At 47.1% G+C, this 20,615-nt stretch overlaps 1 protein-coding gene across 1 annotated transcript in view; it reads right to left on the reverse strand.

Annotated features, from left to right (window-relative positions):
- Positions 1-9,494: 9,494 nt before the first annotated feature.
- The window catches only part of CHCHD5 (coiled-coil-helix-coiled-coil-helix domain containing 5), a 43,743-nt gene continuing 32,622 nt past the window's right edge, over positions 9,495-20,615 (reverse strand). The window contains exon 6 of the transcript XR_006301041.1: positions 9,495-10,233. The gene's annotated coding sequence lies outside the window, so the exon portion shown is untranslated. The remainder of the gene's footprint in view (positions 10,234-20,615) is intronic.

Below are 20,615 nucleotides of genomic sequence, written 5' to 3' on the forward strand. Positions count from 1 at the left end.
TTATTTGGTTTTTTGGTATTGAGTTGTATAAGTTTTTATATTTTGGATACTAACTGCAGGAAATTGAACTCTCCTGGGGGGAATTGAACTTTTTTGCGGGGGAGTTTTTAAGATTTTTTAAGATTTTACTTTTAAGCGATCTGTACAGTTAACGTGGGGCTCAAACTCACAACTCTGAGATCAGGAGTTGCACAGTCCCCAAACTGAGCCAGCCAGATGCCCTGGGAATCGAACTTTTTTTTTTTTTTTAGTTAATATACAGAGCAATATTGGTTTCAGAAGTAGAACTCAGTGATTTATCATTACATACAAAACCCAGTGCTCATCACAACAGGTGCCCTTCGTAACACCCATCAACCATCTAGCCCATCCCCCACCCATCTCCCTCCATCAACCCTCAGTTTGTTCTCTACCATTGAGAGTCTCTTGTGGTGGGAATTTAATCTTTTACCTGTGACCTTGGATAATGCCCCAACCATGATTTATAAAAACTTCAAATTTGTTTGTAGGGCTCTTACCCTCCTGGTTCCAGATACCTTCAAAAGCATTGTTTCATTTCATCTTTATATCTGTGTGATATAGGTGTTGGTGAAAACCAACTTCTGTGCTTCGCAGCAAAGATGGAGTTTGGAACAAAGAGGAAGGATAATATCTTTATTGCTTTGCAAGCAGCAGGCTCTGGCCTTCAAAGACTTAAAGCCTGCCCTGAGGAAGGGTGGGGTGGGGGGAGAAATGGGGGCGTGGGAGTTATAGGGTAATATAGGATCTAGCCAGTTTTCACAGGAATGGTGCATGTGCTGCCCAGGCTCCTTAGTCGGATTTTCAGGATGGTACCAGATTCCTGAAAGAAAAGGCTCAGAAGGGAGGAGGGAGGTTTTTGGAAGAGAGAAGGTTTACTTTAAAATCAAGCTTCGCTGAAGCATTAGTGCAGCCATTTTTATTTTAGTTCAGCTTTACGCTTTTAGGAGGGTTCATAGGCAGAGCAAGTATCATTACCCTATCTTACAGGGATACGAAAGACCGAGAGCCCACAGCCAGATAGTAAGTAGGAGAGTAGGGCTGGAACACGGCAAGGTGGGCCCTGGCAGGCATTCAATGAATGAATAACTCAAAGGCCAATGTTCTTCCCTCTAGATTTAAACCAGAGAAGCTGTTTACAGGAGTGAGGCTTTCAGGCAGATAAGGGAGAGAAGAAAAAGAGAGTTACTTCACTTTCTAGGATGACCTCAATTAGAAAATATTTTATTCCATTGTCCCCATAAAAATTCATATTTGTCAGCCTTATGTTCTGACTAGTTCATAAATTGTGGTCACTGAAACTATCAAGCTGAACAATAGGCGCTCCTATTAAAAACCACACCATGCAAAAACAAAAACAAAAACAAACAAAAAACACACCATGCAGATACTAAAAAAAGAAAACCCAGGCCCAAAATGGAGTCACTTATGCTAGGCCAAGGCACCAAACTGGGGCTTAATCCTTAACCTAATGGCATTTATAACTTTCCCCAGAAATTTAGTCTTAACCAGTTAGTCAGGAATTTTCTGGTAAGCGCCAATGAGGTCATCTGTCACATGGGCCCTCTCTATCCCCCAAAGGAAGATGACGTAATCCACCTAATAAGACCCTTGCTCTTACCCCAAGGGAAGATGACCTTGCTACACAATATCCTTTCTTTTCTTTTGCTAATTGTTCCACACACCCTCACCCCAACACACATCCTTCCACCCTGTTTCTGCCTATAAAATCCTTCTATAGTAAAACCTTGGATTGGGAGTAACTTGTTCTGCGAGTGTTCCACAAGACAAGCAAACATTTCTAATAAATTTTAACTTGGTAAATGAGCAATGTCTTGCAGTTCGTGATGCAGAACGTCACATGAACACAACTGAGCCAATGGTTCTTGACATTCCCTCTGATATACAAGTGCTTTAGATTACAAGCATATTTCTGGAACGATTTATATTCACAAACCAAGGCTTTACTGTATTTTGTGCAGCTCCTTGGAGCTCCTTTCTATTTGCTAAATGTGATGCAGCCCAACTCATGAATTGTTGAACAAAGCCAGTTTGATCTTTACATTTATTTGGATGAATTTTTTAATGTTTATTTAGTGAGAAAGAGAGCACAAGTGGAGGAGGGGCAGAGAGAGAGAGAGAGAGAGAGAGAGAGGAAGAGAGAGAATCCCAAGCAGGCTCCACGCTGTCAGTGCAGAGCCTGATGCTGGGATGGAACCATGAACTGTGAGATCATGACCCTGAGCTGAAATCAAGAGTCAGATGCTTAACTGACTGAGCCACCTGGCACCCCAGGTGAATATTTTTTTAAGTTTATTTATTTTTTTAGTAATCTCTACACCCAATATGGGGCTCAAACTCACAACCCCAAGATCAGAGATCAAGAATTGCATGCTCTTCTGACTGAACCAGCCAGGCACCCCAACTATGGGAGGGGTGATATGAATTTTGTGGGTTTTTTTAAGATTTTTATTTATTCATTTATTTACTGATTTATTTTGTGTTTATTTATTTTGGGGAAGGGAGGGCAGAGAGAGGGGGAACAGAGGATCTGAAGCAAGCTCTATATGGCAGGTGCCCCTGAATTTTGTTTTTTAACACAGAAGACTATCAAGTTAAAAGTGCCCCTCCTGGGGGCACCCGGGCGGCTCAGTCAGTTGAGTGTCTGACTTCAGGTCAGGATCTCGTGGTTCATGAGTTTGAGCCCTCCATTGGGCTCACTGCTCTCATCATGGAACCTGCTTCAGATCCTCTGTCCCCTTCTCTCTCTGCCCCTCCCCCAGTTGTGTGCGCACTTCTCTCTCTCTCTCTCAAAAATAAATAAAACATTTTTTAAAAAGTGCCCCTCTTAGGACCCCAATTTTCTAATCTAACCCTCAAAATAACTACTATTACCAGTTCCTTCTGAATTCAAGTTGGATACATTAAATATGTACAGCTTTTTGTAGGTCAGTCATACTTCAATAAAGTCATTTTTTAAAAAACATTCCTGGGGTGCCTGGGTGGCTCAGTGGGTTAAACGTCCAGCTTCCGCCCAGGTCATGATCTCATGGTTCATGAGTTCGAGCCCCGCATCGGATTGTCCGCTGTCAGCACAGAACCTGCTTCAGATCCTCTGTCCCCTCTCTCTCTGCCCCTTCCCTACTCACACACTCTGTCTTTCTCAAAAATAATAAAATTTTTTTTAATTCCTTGTGATATTTATATTTTTCTATAATATATAATATACATCATTTTTCTTCTTTTAATCAAATAAAATACCATGCACAATTATACAACTTGTTCTTTTCACTTAACATTGTCTTAGATACCTTTGCATGTCATTTTGCTTCTTTTAATATCTTTTATTTATTATTTTTATAATTAACTTGTTTTTTTTTTAATTTTTTAATGTTTATTTAGTTTTGAGACAGAGAGAGACAAAGCATGAACAGGGGAGGGGCAGAGAGAGAGGGAGATACAGAATCCGAAGTAGGCTCCAGGCTCTGAGCTATCAGCACAGAGCCCGACATGGGGCTCAAACTCACAGACCGAGAGATCATGACCTGAGCCGAAGTCGGACGCTTAACCGACTGAGCCACCCAGGCGCCCCAACTTATTTGTTTTTGAGAGAGAGAGAAAGCAGGGAAGGGGCAGAGAGAGAGACCAAGCAGGCTCCGCACTGTCAGCGCAGAGCCCAATGCAAGGCTCGAACTCACAAACCATGACATCATGACCTGAGACTAAGTCGGATGCTCAACCAATTGAGCCACCGAGGTGCCCTCTTTTAATATCTTTTAATATGTGTGTCTTAGTGTGGGTAGAATAAGCTGAGTCATAGGCTATGTGAATGTTTTCTTTCTTTCTTTTTTTTTTAAGGAGATAGAAGTTTATTGAATACAGATACAGTGCAAGAGAGCAGCGGGCAGGACAACAGAGGAGAGGCTGTCTGGCTTCATTTTCTATGATGTTGCCAAACTATACCAGGTAGATGCCCAACCCAGCATATAAGAGAACATGCCAGTTTCAAGGCTCAGGATGTTTTAAATCTCCTTCAGATGACACGTCCCCAGATCACCATCAACGCAACCTCCCTCTTAATGCTCAGTCAGAATGAAACCTTTCGATTCAGCCCCAGCAATGGGCTTTTCCCCCTTCCACTTTAGCCCCCCTCCTTTGGGCATCGGCCTCTTTCCCTTCACACCATCCCTCCCAGCCGAGATCTGTCTGTCTTCCCAGCCTGCACTCTCCAGAACAGTTCCCCCCACAGCCCAGCAGGGAGCAAGCCCCTCCTTCCCCTCGGGGTGTGTGTTTGCTTTTCTGGTGAGGTCATCCCCACAGCCACCTCCTTGCTTGTTGATGCTCCTACCTCCAACCAGGGCCTGCTGGCTTGGTGGTTGTTTTGTGCTCGGCGTAGGTGACCAGACTCTGAAGGGACGCAGACTTTGCCGCTAAAAGCTTTCAATCTGTAGTTACTCACCATTTCAGCAAAGGCTGGCTGGGAGCTTGCGGCCAAGAATTCTGATGATTAACCCAGTCCTCGCCCCCTCTTCCTCATGGTTACCCCACTTTCACTTCCCGTCTGCCTGCTGGTGCCTACGCACCTAAAACAGGGGCCAGAGGCTTCACTACTCTGTACAGCCCTCTGGATGGCATCCAGCTACGAGGTCTGCCAGGGCCCTGTGCTAGAGAAAAGAGAGGGAATCCATGGCAGAAGGGGAAAGGGTAACTGCTGGTGCTTTGGGTCCCAGTCCTGAGGGAAGAACCCCCTCACCATCCCTAGAGAGTATCCAGTCTGGCCCCACCGACTTCTGTCTGCTGCCTAACCACAAGAATGTGGACCATGGACAGTGGAGGGATCCCAGGACCTGGCACAAGATTGAGGGACAAGGACACGCAGACGTTGCAAAATCCAAGATGAGCATCTCTGTCTACCTCCTCCACCTCTCCTGGGTCCTGTCTTCATTCTAGCCTTCCCCTTGAGGGACTCAGTACCGTTCTCACCTCTATCTCCTTCCTTCTTCTTCTTTTTTCTTTTTTAAGTTTACTTATTTATTTTGAGACAGAGAGAGAAAGAGAGCACAGGCATGAGTGGGGGAGGGGCAGAGAGAGAGGGAGAGAGAAAGTCCCGAGCAGGTTCCATCCTGTCAGTGCAGAGCCCCACTCAGGGCTTGAACTCACAAACCGCAGGATCATGACCTAAGCCGAAATCAAGAATCAGAGGCCTAACCAACTGAGCTACCCAGGCACCCCACCCCTGTCACCTCTGTCTCCTGGATTTCCTTTTGCTCCTACGGTGACTTCTATCTGCTACATACTCCTTGACATAATGGTTTACACCTGCTACCTTCCTCTCCACCAGGTCTCCTTGACCCTGAAATATGTCACCCCCTTCTCCACAGCAGCAGAAATCCCTGTCACCTCCTAGCTTCAACCTCCCGGCTTTTTTCTGCTCTGTTCTTGCTGAAGCTCCCACTGCGGATATTACTAACAGACCTCGATCTTCGCTTGTCTTCTCTGCCCACACCTGTGTACTCTCCACCTCTCCAATCCCACGTTAGTCTCCTTCTCTGGTTTCTCTTCCGCCACTCTCCCCGCCCTGCCCCACCTCATCTCCCTCAGGAGTCCCATCTAATCCACTGCAGCCCTAAATCACCACCTCCATCTCCTGGTCCTAAATGCCAGCTGCATATTTCTTTCATCAAATGTAACACATTTAAACCAAAATTTCTGTCAGCTTCTCACACCCCACCCCAAGCAGCTGCCTTCTTGTGACTTCCCTCTCAGTGACTAGAGCAGCATCTCTAAGATGCTCTGAAGCTTGAAGCCTGGCACCCTTTGGATCCTTCAACTCCCACTCTGCACCAGTATTTACATCTTCAAGATTACTCCCCAGTTCAGCTCCCACCCACATTACCTTTCCTGGATCGTCTTGTGCCTTCACCATCACTGCCCTGTGCAAACGCCTCAGAGGTCCCGTGCTGCCTGTGCACCTTCTCCAGGCTGACTCCCCTGGCCTGTCCCCATCTGGGAGCATCCCTATCTCATCTCCATCGAGACCTCTCTCTTCCAACAAGTTGCCCCTGACTTCTACACACCCTTTTCTTATGACCTCCGTGGGAAAAGATCTCTTATGTAGACACAGCTCCAAAATACAGGTGTCTGCCCCACACACTGGGTCTGGCAGGCTCAGCCTCTTGGACTGTGTGTTTGTCTTGTTTTCCCAGCAATATCAGAAGCTCCCAGAACATGTTTGTATTTCTTTGTGCCTTCTAGGATGGGGTTGGTAAATTCATAAGCTCAGGGGGGAGACTAAGAAGGCAAATATATGAGGTAGAGAGGGAGAAAAGGGGGAGTATAACATAAAAGAGAGTGGGAGGGCCTGAGTTGGCCAAAGAAAACCCATATGCAGGGTAAAAAGACCTGTGGGTCACCAGTTTGAGATCCTCAACCAGGTGCCTTGTCCTGGCCACTCTTCCATGAATACTTCTTTTTGGTTTGTTTGTTTGTTTGTTTGTTTTGAGAGAGAGAACACGCATACATGCACACAAGTGGGGGAGGGGCAGAGAAAGAGGGAGAGAGAGAATCCCAAGCGGCTCCACACCCAGCACAGAGCCCTACGTGGGGCTCGATCTCACAACCGTGAGATCAGAACCTGAGCTGAAATCAAGAGTCAGACATTTAACAGTCTGAGCCCCTAGGCACCCCATTCTACAAATACTTCTTTTTTTAAACTTTTTTTAATGTTCATTTGTTTTTGAGAGAGAGAGAATGCAAGCAGGGGAGGGGCAGAGAGGGAGACACAGAATCTGAAGCAGGCTCCAGGCCCTGAGCTGTCAGCACAGAGCCTGACGCGGAGCTCGAACTTCCATACCACAAGATCATGAGCTGAACCAAAGTCCTGCGCCTACCAAAGTCCTGCGCCTAGCAGACAGATCCCCCAGGTGCTCCGTTCCATGACTACTTTGTGGTTCATTCCCCCACGGCAGCAGTGGGTCCCTCAGTGTCTGGCAAGCAAACAGGGTGACCTGATTTCCTTGGCCTGGAGTAGAAGGAGCAACGGGCCCCAGCAGCCCTAGGGTGTCACCTCTCTTCTCACCCACCCAGCTGTCCTGCACTTGATGTCAGGTGCTGTCACTTGGCTCTAGCTTCCTGTGAGGTCTAACCTGCAGCGGCTTTTCTCACTCCCATACTAAAGAAAAAGCGGGCCCGCCCTCCCTGCTCATGACCCAATCAATGGCCACCGGACCAGCTGTACCCAGGGAGGCCCACCGGGCAGCATCTTTATCATCTGAAGCATTTGCTGAGCCTCATTTGCCTGCCTCCTTAAGTGGTGGAAGGACACAGGGCTGATAAGGGGTGGGGGTAGGGGTGGAGACAGAAGGACCAGGAGCAGAGGGCAAAGACTGGGAGAAAGAAGCAGTTGAGGAAACATCCGGAGCATGCAGAGACCCCATTTTGACAACTCCTAGGGCTTGCCTCTCATACCTGCTGCCCCTTCCTCTCTCAGCCTTCTAAGTCCAGCTGCTCACCCCTATTCCCAGCCTCCAGCCTCACTCAACTTCCAGGCAGACTTTAGGCCAGAAGAATCAGCTAAACCATTACTTTTATGAAGTCTTTCACCTGCTCTCACTGCCTGCAGAACAAAATGCAGCCGGTTCCAGCTGGCTGAGGTTTTCCATGACAGGGCCCTCTAACCATCGGCTTTATTTTCCACGGATTCACAAAGGGAAAACCCTACTCTGCCCAGTCTGACTCATCACCTCCATCTCCCTTCTGTGCACTGAAGCCAGTGTGCTTGTATGGTCACCTCACAACGTTACCAGCTTCAGGGTGCCTGGGTGGTTCAGTCAGTTAAGCGTCTGACTCTTGATTTCGGCTCCAGTCATGATCCTGCGGTTCGTGGGTTTGAGCTCCGTGTTGGGCTCTGCGCTGACAGTGCAGAGTCTGCTTAGGATTCCCTCTCTCCTCTCTCTGCTCTTCCCCAGTTTGTGCATGCAAGCTCACTCTCTCTCTCTCTCTCTCTCTCTCTCTCTCTCAAATAAATAAATAAGGGGCACCTGGGTCACTCAGTTGGTTAAGCATCCGACTCTTGATCTCAGCTCAGGTCATGATCTCGTGATTTGTGGATTTGAGCCCCACATCGTGCTCTGTGCTGATGGCACAGAGCCTGCTTGGGATTCTGTCTCTACCTCTCTCTCCCTCCCCCACTTGTGCTCTCTCTCTCTCTCTGAAATAAACTTAAATCAGTAAGTAAACTTAAAAAAAAAACTTCAAAAATTATTAGCTTCATGAATGTTAGCTGTTGCCACGTATATCCCCTCCTTCCCTCCTCACAGAGGCTTGGGGAGCAGTATAGTTATCCACATTCTACAGATAAGAAGAAACTGGGTTCAGGAGTCCCTTCCCAAGACCACAGGGCTTGTGAATAAAGGTCTGAGCTCTGACCTTTGTCCTCTGCAGGCCAAGGCTTCTCACTTTACCTTGGTTACGTGGAAGAGGTAAGCTCAGGGGAATAAGGGCCCGGTTCTCTTTCCCGTGTGACAAATAATGCTCACAGTGGGTTACAGCTGGGGTGCATAACAGAAAGCAGAACTAGGCAAATAGTTAAGAGGAATTTGTCTTTGTTTAGTTTTTAACCTACAGAGTTGCTCAAATCCTTTTACAAGTTAAACTTCTTCCCTTGTGGTAGACATCACAATGCTATCCTGCTAGAAGGCATTCAATAAAGTTGAAAGAACAAAGACACAAAGGGAATGGGGCCCCGATGCAAGCAGAGACCGGCTGGAATGTTCTGGAATCAGATTCCAGGTTCCTTTCTGAGGTGTTGGTGTCTCTACAGAAGAGAGCTCTCAATGTTTGTTTTTTCTTTCTTTGTGAAAGTGTGGTCACCGCTATTGTAGGACAAGCAGAACAATAACTTATGTTTCCCAATGTCATGTTGTGATATATGTGCTATTGATGTTTCATGATCTGTGTCATTTCTGACAGTTACAAGAAAATTTTCCACCAGGACTATTAGCATGTTGGTATGACAGGGTTGGGGAGACACAACATTCACCACCCTCCTTCCCTGTATTCTGCTTACTCGCTCAGGATGAGAGGCACAGCAGAGAAGAGGCCGAAGCTCCAAGGCCCTAGGGTTGGATTAACTAGTGGGGGAGGGACTTCCATCACCTTTGGGCTCTCGATGCCCAGACCTGAGTTGGTTGCCACCTGCCACTTAATTAGTTTTTTTTTTAAGTGTTTCTTTTGAGAGAGAGAGAGAGAAAGAGAGCCCACACACAAGCAGGGGAGGGGCAGAGAGAAGAGGGACAGAGGATCCATAGCAGGCTTTGCGCTGATGCAGGGCTCGAACTCAAGAACCATAGACCATGACCTGAGATGAAATCAGAGGCTCAGCCGACTGAGCCACCCAGGCGCCCCTCTAATTATTAGTTCTTTAGCAACTGCAGTCCCAGGAGCCTGCTTTCGAGTGCCAAAGTTCACCCTGAAGCTCAGGTTTATCGTCTTCATTTCTTAAATTATGGGGTTTCTATCCAAAGTGAAGAGATAACTGAGTTTTGTAAATTCCCTGTTGAATCCCAGCCACTGCTTCCTGCCTCTGGGCAGTACCTGCCCGTCCTGCTCCAAAGTGGCTTGCCCTGGCCTGCTTCTCCCTCCTCAGCCCACGGCACCCCCTCACCCAGGCCACAGTCTGGAAGAGATGGGTGCCTGCAGACCCCAAGAGAGAGCAGACATTCGTCTCTTCTCAACGCACCAAACCCTTGTTGACAGGGTTCCCCGGGCCAGGCTCCCTCCAGGAATTCAGTTGAGCGGCCAGCCACGTCAAAAAGACTTGCAATACGGTCTGGCGTGGTAACAGCAGTCACAGAGGTATGCACAAAATACAGCTGGGGCAGCAAGTGCAATGCGAGGAATTCTTTGCAAGGTGGGGATGGCCGTGTTCAGGAATGAAGGAAAGCTAGGAGGGACTGAACAGGAAAGCTGCCAAGGGCCGTTGGTGCCCCAAGCTGAGGTCCATCACATGGTCAATAAAGCCCACCTAGCCCTCTGCTTCATGATACGGCCGAGACCCTTATGGCCCGCACATCAGAGCTGGCTGAGGCCCTCATTTGTTTACAGCTTAATCCTAATCGGATCCTGATTTGGAAGGGAAGCTCTTCTCCTTTTAGCTTTACCAGCTTCTCTTTATACTTTAGGACTGCGGCTTTCCACCTGAGGTCCCAATGAGCACTTAAAAAAGAGAGAGAAATAAAAGAGAAAATATCAGAATGCATCCAACATAGTAAGTATTATTTCTCGAACCTTCTGTTTCAGTTAGGTATGTGTGTGTGAGAGTCTGTGTAAACAGGGTCATGGTGTGAAAAGTAGTTCTTACCGAGAGCTGTGGCTAAAAAGTGTATGAAACATTGTTTTAAGGGAAATATCCATTCCTCAAATATTAAACGAACACTATCAAAAACTGTATCTTGTTCTAGTAAAGAAAAAAAGCAAGACTTGGGTCCCGCACTTAAGAGGCTCTGAGCCCGGCGGTGGGAAGACACACATGTCACTAGGACAGGATGTGCAAACCACACTGACAGAAGGGTGTGCACCCCCCTCCCAGTTCAGAGGAGGGAGCCACCGCTTCGCCTCAGGGCCCCATCTAGGAGATGGTGTGTGGCTGGTCCTGAAGAGCGGCTTCTGGGGGAGGAGAAGGGAAGTGGTGTTCCCGATTGGGGGAGGGTGTGAACACAGAGCAGCGAGGGGGGCTGGTGTGGCCCCGGCCCAGGCTTGGGTGTGGGTGCAGGGAAGGGAACGGGGCAATGGTGACAGACAGCAATGAGAAGATCAGAAGGGGCTGGATGATGACTTTATCCTCTGACAGACGTGGGATTAGTTCTGTTATTTCAAAAGGGTACGGAGGGCAGCAATTTGAAAGCCACTGTTCAAGGATTTTTCAGGTTTATCTGAATATTGGTGCTGATGAAGACCCTGGAGGCAGTTAACCAACCGATAGTCTGATAAAAATGTCCATATTTTGATTTTCTTCCTGTTTCTGCTTTGCTGGCCAGCTAGAGCTCAGCATCGGTGTCTGCCCACCAGGCTTAGCCTGCTTCCCTCCCTCCTCCTCTCCTTGCTTTCTCCTCTCATTTCCTCTCATTATCCCTGCTGAGCACTAAACCCTCCAGCTGGGGAGGGGACAGGAAGGGGAAGAAGTGCTTTCCCTTGACACCTCTCCTGGCACAGCCTGGGGGCTGCCCGCAAGTTGGCTTTAGACAGATCTGCAAGGCTACTGTCTGACTTTGAGCTCAGCCAAGGAACAGGGAGTGGCTCCTCTTTCTGCTTGTAAATCTCCGCTAAGTAGACACGGAGGAGAAGAGCAAAAGCAACCAAAGGAGCTAGCATTTTATTTCCCCTTTATGCAAAAAGAGTTTTTAATCTGTAGATCCAGCATATAGTGTCTATCTTTTCCAGTAATCTCTCTGAGCCCAGTAACCAGAAAGGGATGAGACAGATATCAAATATCAATATGCAGCTATGTACAAAAGGACTAACGTTTAGGGCCTGGGTATTCACCGACCTCATCCCAACCTCATTGTGGACACCTTACTCTCTTGATGTTCACCTTGACTTTGAACTCCAGCAGATCTCCAAGAAAGTTATGTATGTGCCCGTCTATGTTGTCCATTCTTCTGCAAAAGCTGGTCTTCTCCTTGGCTCGCCACACACCAAGCCCCTTTCTGCACCTCTGCCCCCAATGGGTTCTGTTGCCTGGAATTCCTTTGCCCCTTTTCCACACCTACCTGAGTCCTACCTGTGAGGTTTGGTTCAAATCCCACACACATCCTCCAAGGAGCCAACCCACAAGGAATGCTCAGAATCCCTGAAACCTTTATGGCCCTTAAATCTTTGTGAATGATAAGGGACTCATTCATTTCCCTATTTTTATAGCCTCGTGGTGTTAAATGTTTATCACAAATGTTGTAGATTCTTGGAACCCAGGGGCTCTAACTCATACTTCTGTGCCTGGCACAGAGCTGAGTATATAATATGATCTCAGAACTGAGACCTCATACAAATCTGATACAAAATCTGAATTCAAGTCCCTGGGACCTTGGCAGCTCCCTGAATCCCAGTGAAGCATGACTTCCTCCCTTGTAAAACTAGGAGAGTAATAGTACCTACCACTTAGAGATGTTGCAGAGATTAAGTGAATTGCAGGGAAATGTTTAACACATTGTAAGGGATTAATTATTTTTAGTAAAATCAAAGGAAATCGAAAGGAAATCAAAATTTCTTATTTGCTTATTTCTAAGTATATTCAATTTTAGCGTTTTCCCCATCCTTGTGAGTTTTGTTTTCATTTATTTTGAGATGGAAAACATTAAAATGGTTCCAAAAGCCAAGTCAGAACAAGAAGATATTTCAGAGACCTGTCATCGGCCTCGTTCCCTCTGGCCTTTCCAACCTGTTCCATCCTCTGCCCTCCAGCTAACTAATGTCACTAGTTGGTGTTTTTTACTTTTTCTCTACGTTTCCCTTGAATACATAGGTATATGCCCTTATTTCCTCCTCTCATTTTTTTAAGTTTTATTTGAGAGAAAGAGAGAGACGGGGGGAGAGAGAGAGAGAGAGAGAGAGAGAGCATGCAAGCAGGGGAGGGGCAGAGAGAGAGGGAGAGAGCAAATCCCAAGCAGACTCAGCACTGTCAGTGCAGAGCCCAATGCAGGGCTCGAACTCACTAACTGCAAGCCCATGCATGACCCGACCCAAAATCAAGGGTCAGACACTTAACCAGACTGAGCCACCCAGACGTCCCTCAAATGATATTCTTTTTATTAAAAAACATTTTTTAATGTTTATTATTGAGAGGGGGAGAGAGAGAAAGAGAGAGAGAGAGCAGGGGAGGGGCAGAGAGAGAGGGAGACACAGAAGTCGGAAGCAGGCTCCAGGCTCTGAGCTGTCAGCACAGAGCCCGAGGCGGGGCTGGAACTCACAAACTGAGATCATGACCTGAGCCAAAGTCAACGCCAACTGACTGAGCCACCCAGGCGCCCCAAATGATACTCTTGAGACACTGTTCTTTTGAGATGGCATTCTCAGGACCGTAGTCACCTTTTTATAGCTGCTTGGGGGGTGCTGCAAGTGGGTGCTCCATGACAGAGGGGATGGTCGTTCCTGCTCCTCACCTGGATTACTCAGGGAGAGAATGTTGGTGCTCCTCACGTGACTGCCTCTATCAAATACTTGCCCCAGGACCCAAAGGTGTCTTTACGACTGGTAATGGGGCCACAGCCCCATTCCTGTGACTCAGGAGACTGAGCCCTAACGCAGCATCCCCACCAAACCTGCCGATTCTCTTGGACAGGGTGACAGTGCCAGCTTGCCTGAGTAGAGCATACGATTGTATAAGACTGGATTTTTAAAAAAGTTTTCTAATGTTTATTCATTTTTGAGAGACAGAGTGTGAGCGGGGGAGGAGCAGAGAAAGAGGGAGACACAGAAATCAGAAGCAAACTCCAGGCTCTGAGCTGTCAGCACAGAGCCCAGTGCAGGGCTTGAACTCATGCACTGTGAAACCATGACCTGAGCCGAAGTCAGGCCCTTAACCGACTGAGCCACCCAGGCGCCCCTCCCGGTCCCCTGCTTCACACAATATGGGAAAACAACATTTTATGCTTCCAGTCATTACTGCTCAGGGAGATTGGGGGAATTAGGGTTGAAAGTCTCTTGGGTACTTCTCCATAGGACCTCATTTCAAGGAGGAAAAAACCTGAGTAAATAAAAGTTCCCGGCAGTAGGGAGGTGGCCAGAGGAAGTGGAGCGCCACAGCTGGAGGTATTCATTGGAAAAAGCAGTGGGAGGGAAGGATTCTGTCTTGGAGTCAAGCTGTCCGCAAGTCAGCTCAGAGGCTGTGACTCACTGCGAGGAAAAGGAGGGCCCTGTATCCTGGGGGAGGCTACTTTCTCCAAACAGGAGATGGTGGCCAAGGAGGGAAATGAAGTAATCCAACATGAAGCAGCCGCAGGGCAGACAGAGCTGGAAGTCTAAGTCATCCTCAACTGTTGAGCTTGATATTACCACGTGTCCCCACGGTGCAAACAACACGGAAGGGACCAGGATGGGGAGAAAGGGAATCGGGCCCTATCTCGCTCAAGTCTTTTTCCCTTCCTGGACCTCAGTTTCTCATATTTTTTTAAGAGGAAAGGGAGACCTGGCAGCCAGCGTCCCAGCTCAGCCAGTGGCCAGGTTTTCTGTTCTTCTCAGTGAGCAACCCAGTGAACCTAGGCGCTCTGGCACAGGTCTGTCTCCAGTTCACACAGCCCCTGTCACCCCCCACCGGCTCATCCTGAGTCCATGAGACACATGTAGGCTCCCTGCCTGCCTTTGAAGTTATTTAAAATGGTAACTCCCAGGCAAGCAGCTCCCAAGTCTCTCCCAGCTCTGGGGCCTAGGATTCTATGCCTCAGAAAAAAACAGATTTTGAACAGTGAGTAGAAACGGGGCAAGCAGCCTGCTCTGGGATGAGAAGGAAATGATCCTTCGTCCCAGGACCCTTGAGAGGGTGAATGTGGCAGAGTGCCAGGGCCGAGCATCTGCCGGGCCGAACAGACACAGCTTAGAATTGAAAACAGCCTTTTTTTTTTTTCTTTTGGTACAGCTTCCTGGTGCATCCTGTTTCTCTGGGGCTGCTGCTGCCAGCTCATGGGCATCATGCCCAAGCCTCAGTGGGCAGTGAGGGGGCTAGGTACCCATCTGTCCAGTTTCCTAAGCAGGTGGCTAGGAAAGTGGGGGCCGGGCTCTGGCTGCCCTCTGCTGGGCAAGTACAAACACTGCTGTGGGGTCAGAGGCAACAGAAAGATCCAGAGGGGAAAGAGGGGCTCCTCTCCTAGAGTCTGTGCACCTGTGAAGGGCAATAGGCATCATCGAGGAGGTGTTCCGCTATTTTGACACTTTCCCAGGGAAGGCTTGGTCTCCTTGGGTATCAGGGTCTCTTAATAGTTCTCCAGTAAGACAGTCTCAGGTCATATAAGTGTTCTGTATTTAGTCAAATCAAAATGATATTCTGACATAGGGTCTGGTACAATGATAAATATTTTTTGTAATTTGTTTTAAAATTTAAAATTTTAAATTTAAATTCATAATTTTTTAATTTTTTAAATTAATTTATTTATTTTTGAGAAAGAGTGCACGAGCAGTGGAGGGGCAGACAGAGAGAGAGAGAGAGAGTCCCAAGCAGGCTGCACTGTTAGTAGAGCCCAGCGTAGGGCTCGATCCCATGAACCTATGAGATCATGACCTGAGCCGAAATCAAGAGCCAGATGCTTTACCAACTGAGCCACACAGGCACCCCCTGATAAATATTATTGAATAAATAATTAGGTCAGCAGTCACCTAGAAGGCAGGTAGAGACTGCTCCTGGCTTTGTTCAGGAGAACATTTATAGTTTATTGTCTCTCTTTCCGAAATTCTTCTAACAGACCTCTTGTCTGGATCTCCCAGTTCCATGAGATCCTACCTAGTGATCTTGGTGATCCTACCTGGGCTTCCTCCTTTGGTCTCAGGGACCTCTAATTCCTTAACCTCACTCCCGGCGCCCCAGCCCAGGCCACTTACCAATCATGTGAGACCTAGTGCGTAACTTTCTCTCCTTTCTCTCTAAGTATTTCCTTCTGTCTCCTTTCTTGACACCTGCATTCACATTTGGACTTTAGTTCATTGGACTTAGAGATATTCTCTCCTTCCAGAAGCAGCCACAGGCAATCTCTCTTTTCTCTATTAACTACTGGCTGTTACTTGACACTTGCAGCTAAGATGGGTGGGTGGGAAGGGCTAGAAACTTCTGGTTTCCAGGAGGGACCTCTGGGAACCATCCGGATTAGTTTGGGGCAAGGCCAGGCTCAGGGAAGGGTTGAGGTGGGGCCTCAGGTCCAGGCCATGTGGCAGGATGCTCAGTAAGCACTGAGCTTTTCTTCAGGCCTGTCTGGGGCATTCTCACGCAGCCTCACGCATTGATCTAACCATACCTAGTGTGTATGTGGTCCTTGTGGTTTTCGCCATTTTGCCTATTTCTCTTACAACTTGATTTTCTTAATAATAGGAATCTAGGGGCACCCGTCTGGCTCAGTTGTTAGAGCATGCAACTCTTGATCTCAGGGTCATGAGTTCAAGCCCCACATTGGGTGCAGAGTTTACTTAAAAAAATAATAATAATAGGGATCTAACTTATTTTTGGTTAGCTAAGTAAAATATATAGTTTTAAAAGATAAACTGAGGCACATTAAAAATTAAGTGTTTATTTGAGCAAAAATCAACTAGAATTGGGAGACCCAGACAAGAGGTCTGTTAGAAGAATTTCAGAAAGAGAGACAATAAACTATAAATGTTCTCCTGAACAAAGCCAGGAGCAGTCTCTACCTGCCTTCAATCTAACATGTAGAAAGAAGCTCCGAGGAGCTATACAAAATGAAAGCCTTTTTTTTTTAATTTTTATTTTTGAGAGAGAGAGAGAACACGCAAGTGGGGGAGGGACAGAGATGGGGGGGGGGCAGAGGATCTAAAGCAGGCTCCAAGAGGGCAGCAACGGGCCTGATATGGGGCCCGAACTCACAAACTGCAAGACCATGACCTGAGCCAAAGTCAAATGATCAACCGACTAAGCCCCCCAGGTACCCCAAAATGAAAGACTTCTATAGCCAGATGGGAGCAGGAACAAGGATGAAAGTCATAGTAGGCAAAAAAAAAGTGGATTGGGTAGTGCAAGGTTATTTTCCCTTAGGGGATGATGGGGTCTCCCAGGCAGACAGTTTAACTAGTGCTGACCGGGTGACTCCTGACTGGTTTAGTATTTCCTTTCTGGAAGAGGTGACAGTCTATCTAATCTTGGTTTCGTGACACAGCGCTCAGCATGAACAACTTTATTTGGGGACTATTGTGTTGTTTCTAACAATTGGTAGCAAAAATTCAAAGGCGAACCAGAGTCAGTGAAAATTATGCTTACTTCCACTTTTTCTCATTTCCCTTACTCACAGAAAGTCTGCTGCCATTTTCTTGTGGATCCTTATAGACATAGTATTATGGGGGTCCCTGGATGACTCAGTTAAGCATCCGACTTCGGCTCTGGTAGTGATCTCGCGATTTGTGAGTTCCAGCCCCAAGTCAGGCTCTGTGCTGACAGATCAGAGCCTGGAGCCTGCTTTGGATTCTGTGTCTCCCTCTCTCTCTGCCCCTTCCTCTCTTTCTCTCTCTCTCTCTCAAGAATAAACATTAAAAAAATTAAAATAAAAGAAATAGTACTATGAGCATTCAGATGCATGTGTACGATCATTCATTGAACAGTACTTATTGAGCACCTCCTATGATCCATGCATTGCTCTTGCCCAAAACACACAAAAATTCTTGCTCTGAGAACTTACGCTCTGAAGAAGGGCAAAGGAGTCGGGCAATAAATGAGACAAATCAGTCAAATCTGTGATATGTTAGATCCTGATATGGGCAATGGGAAACACTTTAGTAGGGGCTGGGGCGTGATCCCAAATGCCTTTCCTCTCTCCTGCCTCAGCTGCACCCTGAAAACCTGGGGCTGCTCCCTGCCCACTGAATCATGCCTCCACTGTGCTTCCTGGCGGGGGGGGGGGGGGGGGGGGGGGGGGAGGAGATTGCCCTGCGTGACTAGGAGGGGCTGTGGCAGGCCCTTGGGGTCAGATGGGGAGCATCCAAGGCAGGTGTTGGCACACGGGCTGCTCATCTTCATTTATCCTGGGTCAAAGTTTATGAATATTTTTCTGGCTTTAATTAAATATTACCAGAATACTCTACATCAGTAGTTCTCAAAGTGTGGTCTGTGGACCAGCAGCATCAGGATCAGCATCATCTGGGAACTTGTCAGAAATGCAAATTATTTGGCTCCACCCCAATTCTACTGGATCATAAACTAAGAGTAGAGTCCAGAAATCAGTGTTTTAGCTAGTCTTAATAGCTAAAGAAATGCTTTACCAACTCACATTCCTACAAGCTATGGTTATAGCACACATTTTCTACAGTCTTAAGACTTTAAAAAATCTTTTCCAAATTAAATCCTAGACTAGGGGTACAGATTAGATGTTAAGTAAAAAGGTATTTTAAAAAACGTATTTAATGTTTATTTATTTTTGAGAGAGAGAAGCAGAAAGAGAGGGAAACACAGAATCCGAAGCAGGCTCCAAGCTCTGAGCTGTCAGCACAGAGCTCGATGTGGGGCTGGAACTCACGGACTGTGAGATCATGACATGAACCGAAGTCAGATGCTTAACCGACTGGGCCACCCAGGTGCCCCAAAGATATTTTTTAAAAGAAGTAAAAGATAACTCTTACAACTCAATTATTTGAAAATAAGGATCAAATCATCTGATTCTCTGGGCCTTAGTAGCCAGTCTGTCATATAAGAATATCCATTCAACCTGATGATTGACCTAGTCCTAAATTTCTATCCCTAGATTCTATGTTGTTAAGAAACAACAAAAATTGGAAATAAATGAGAAATAATTAAAATGCATAAAGTGAGCTATTAAAATACTGATAGTCATACATATTTCTATTCTTCTTTACATTTTCCAGAAGAAGTAGAAGCCGATAGTATTGACAGATGTTAGGCTGTATTCTAGGCAGCGTGTAAAGCACTTGGTGTGTAATCTTATCACATCAGCACAAACAAGAAACAATCAGAAGAATATTTTTGGCTTTAATTTATGGATGAGCAAACAGGCTCAGGGAGTTTAAGGATTTTGCCCAATATACGCCTAGCAAAAGAGAGGATCAGGAATCAGGTGCTTTAATCTCAGTCTGTGCTCATTTTCCTGAAAGCCACATTTGTAGATATGGGTGCTTATCTGGGCCTAATCCCTGGAATACTGTGATTCTTTGGAGAGAGGATTAGAGGTCAGTATGAGGATAAGTGTTGGCCAGAGTCCATCTCACAGAAGGTCAAGTGGGATCCCAGACACACCGTGTGGTTATTTTGCCAGCCTTCCTTCCCTTACCAGAGGAATAGGTCTATTATGGTAAGAATGGCCAAATTCCTTCCTTGAACAGGCCTCCTATAGCCAAGATAATACCTAAGAATTCTGTGCTTGTGGAACAGTGCAGAAATGAGTTCCATAAAGATTTGAAAGAGGCAGGACTAACGATTTTTACCGCATCTGCATTTACCTCCCGTTTGGTGAGTGTAAAAGGCAAATGGTGGTGGGGAATGAAGGCAAGGGAACGCAAACATATTCTGGGTGTGGATTTGCCTACGTGCCCACGGCACTTCTGTCAACACTGCTGTTCATAGATTTACAAACGCTTATTCAATTACAGTGGTGTCTCACAAATTATTTGGCCATGGGATACTAATTTATGACAAAAAAATGTGGGCAGTAGGCCCAAATCACGAAATTCCCTGATGTTACCACATGCCATATCTCCTAGAAGCAGACAGCTTCCCAGAATGGTGTGACCGCCTACTGGAGTCTCAGCTGTAGTGGCAGTGTGAACACAATGACTTTAGGGTGCAGAGTAGACCTGTGGGTGCCTCCCCAAGTCCCCCATCAGGACCAAGGTGGTCAATCCTCAAGCTGCCAGGGTTTTAACTGCTGGTAGCTCAGTGCTGAGTCCCCTTCCAAGAATGACCTTGGCCCACGGGCACAATTTCACCCCGGGTCATGCACCCTCAATGGTGTGGGGACACGCAGCGTTTCAAGCGTGTGTAGAACTTCTCTTGATGGTAAGAAGCCCTGTGGGGAAAACGCTACAGTCAAGACAGGGCCAGGGGGAGCAGTACCCATGTGGGACCCACCAGGCGCCCCAGCCCAGGCCGGTGGTGTGGGTGAGGTAGTGCAGGACATGGGGAAGAGACCACCGCACTGACGGAAGAGCTGACACAGGCAGGAGTGCTTCTGACCACCTTCCTGTGGGCTGTCCACCCTGCCCTCCCCCTCTGACCAGTTAGTCCCAGTAAGCCTTTGAAACTATAAAAGTCAGTGACTAACTGCTCTGCTGACTAGAGCCTCCAGGCATCAAACGAGTCAGGTTGCTGCATAAAAATGTGGCCAGACATCCCCAGATGCGGCAACCCCAGAGGGAAAGTTTGGGCCAGCGCCTCCAGCTTCTTGGGGGCACTAGTCCACCAAGGTCTCTGAGGATGCCTGGGCCTGGTTCACAGATGGATCAGCCAAGTTAAAGACCAGTGGAATGTGCTTGGCCCCTGCAGCTGTGCAGCCACAGAAAACAGCTGTTTAAAACTTTGCACGAAAGAGAGAACTCTTCCCAGTGAACAGAGTTGGAATCAGGCGTGCTTGTCCTGAGTAAACCCTCCAAAATGTACCTTGCTATATCTTTATTGATTCATGGACAGTAGCCAATGGATTGCAGGAACTGGATATACCAATCACGTGACCATGCAAGGAGAGCAACCACCCGGGCTGGTGGGAAGGAATACCTTAGACCTCTTGGTTCCTGCCCGCAGAACACCTGGTTTGTTCTGTCATCTTGGAGTAACCTTTGTACCACATGGTCCCCACTGCCTGTGCCCTAACTGCAGGACACCCATTCTAGTGGACACCTTAAGTTATAAAAGTAGAGAATCTTTGCCCAACACATCAAAAAAATTAATT

The sequence above is a fragment of the Prionailurus bengalensis genome, chromosome A3 (assembly GCF_016509475.1).
Source record: "Prionailurus bengalensis isolate Pbe53 chromosome A3, Fcat_Pben_1.1_paternal_pri, whole genome shotgun sequence".
Lineage (NCBI taxonomy): Eukaryota > Metazoa > Chordata > Mammalia > Carnivora > Felidae > Prionailurus > Prionailurus bengalensis.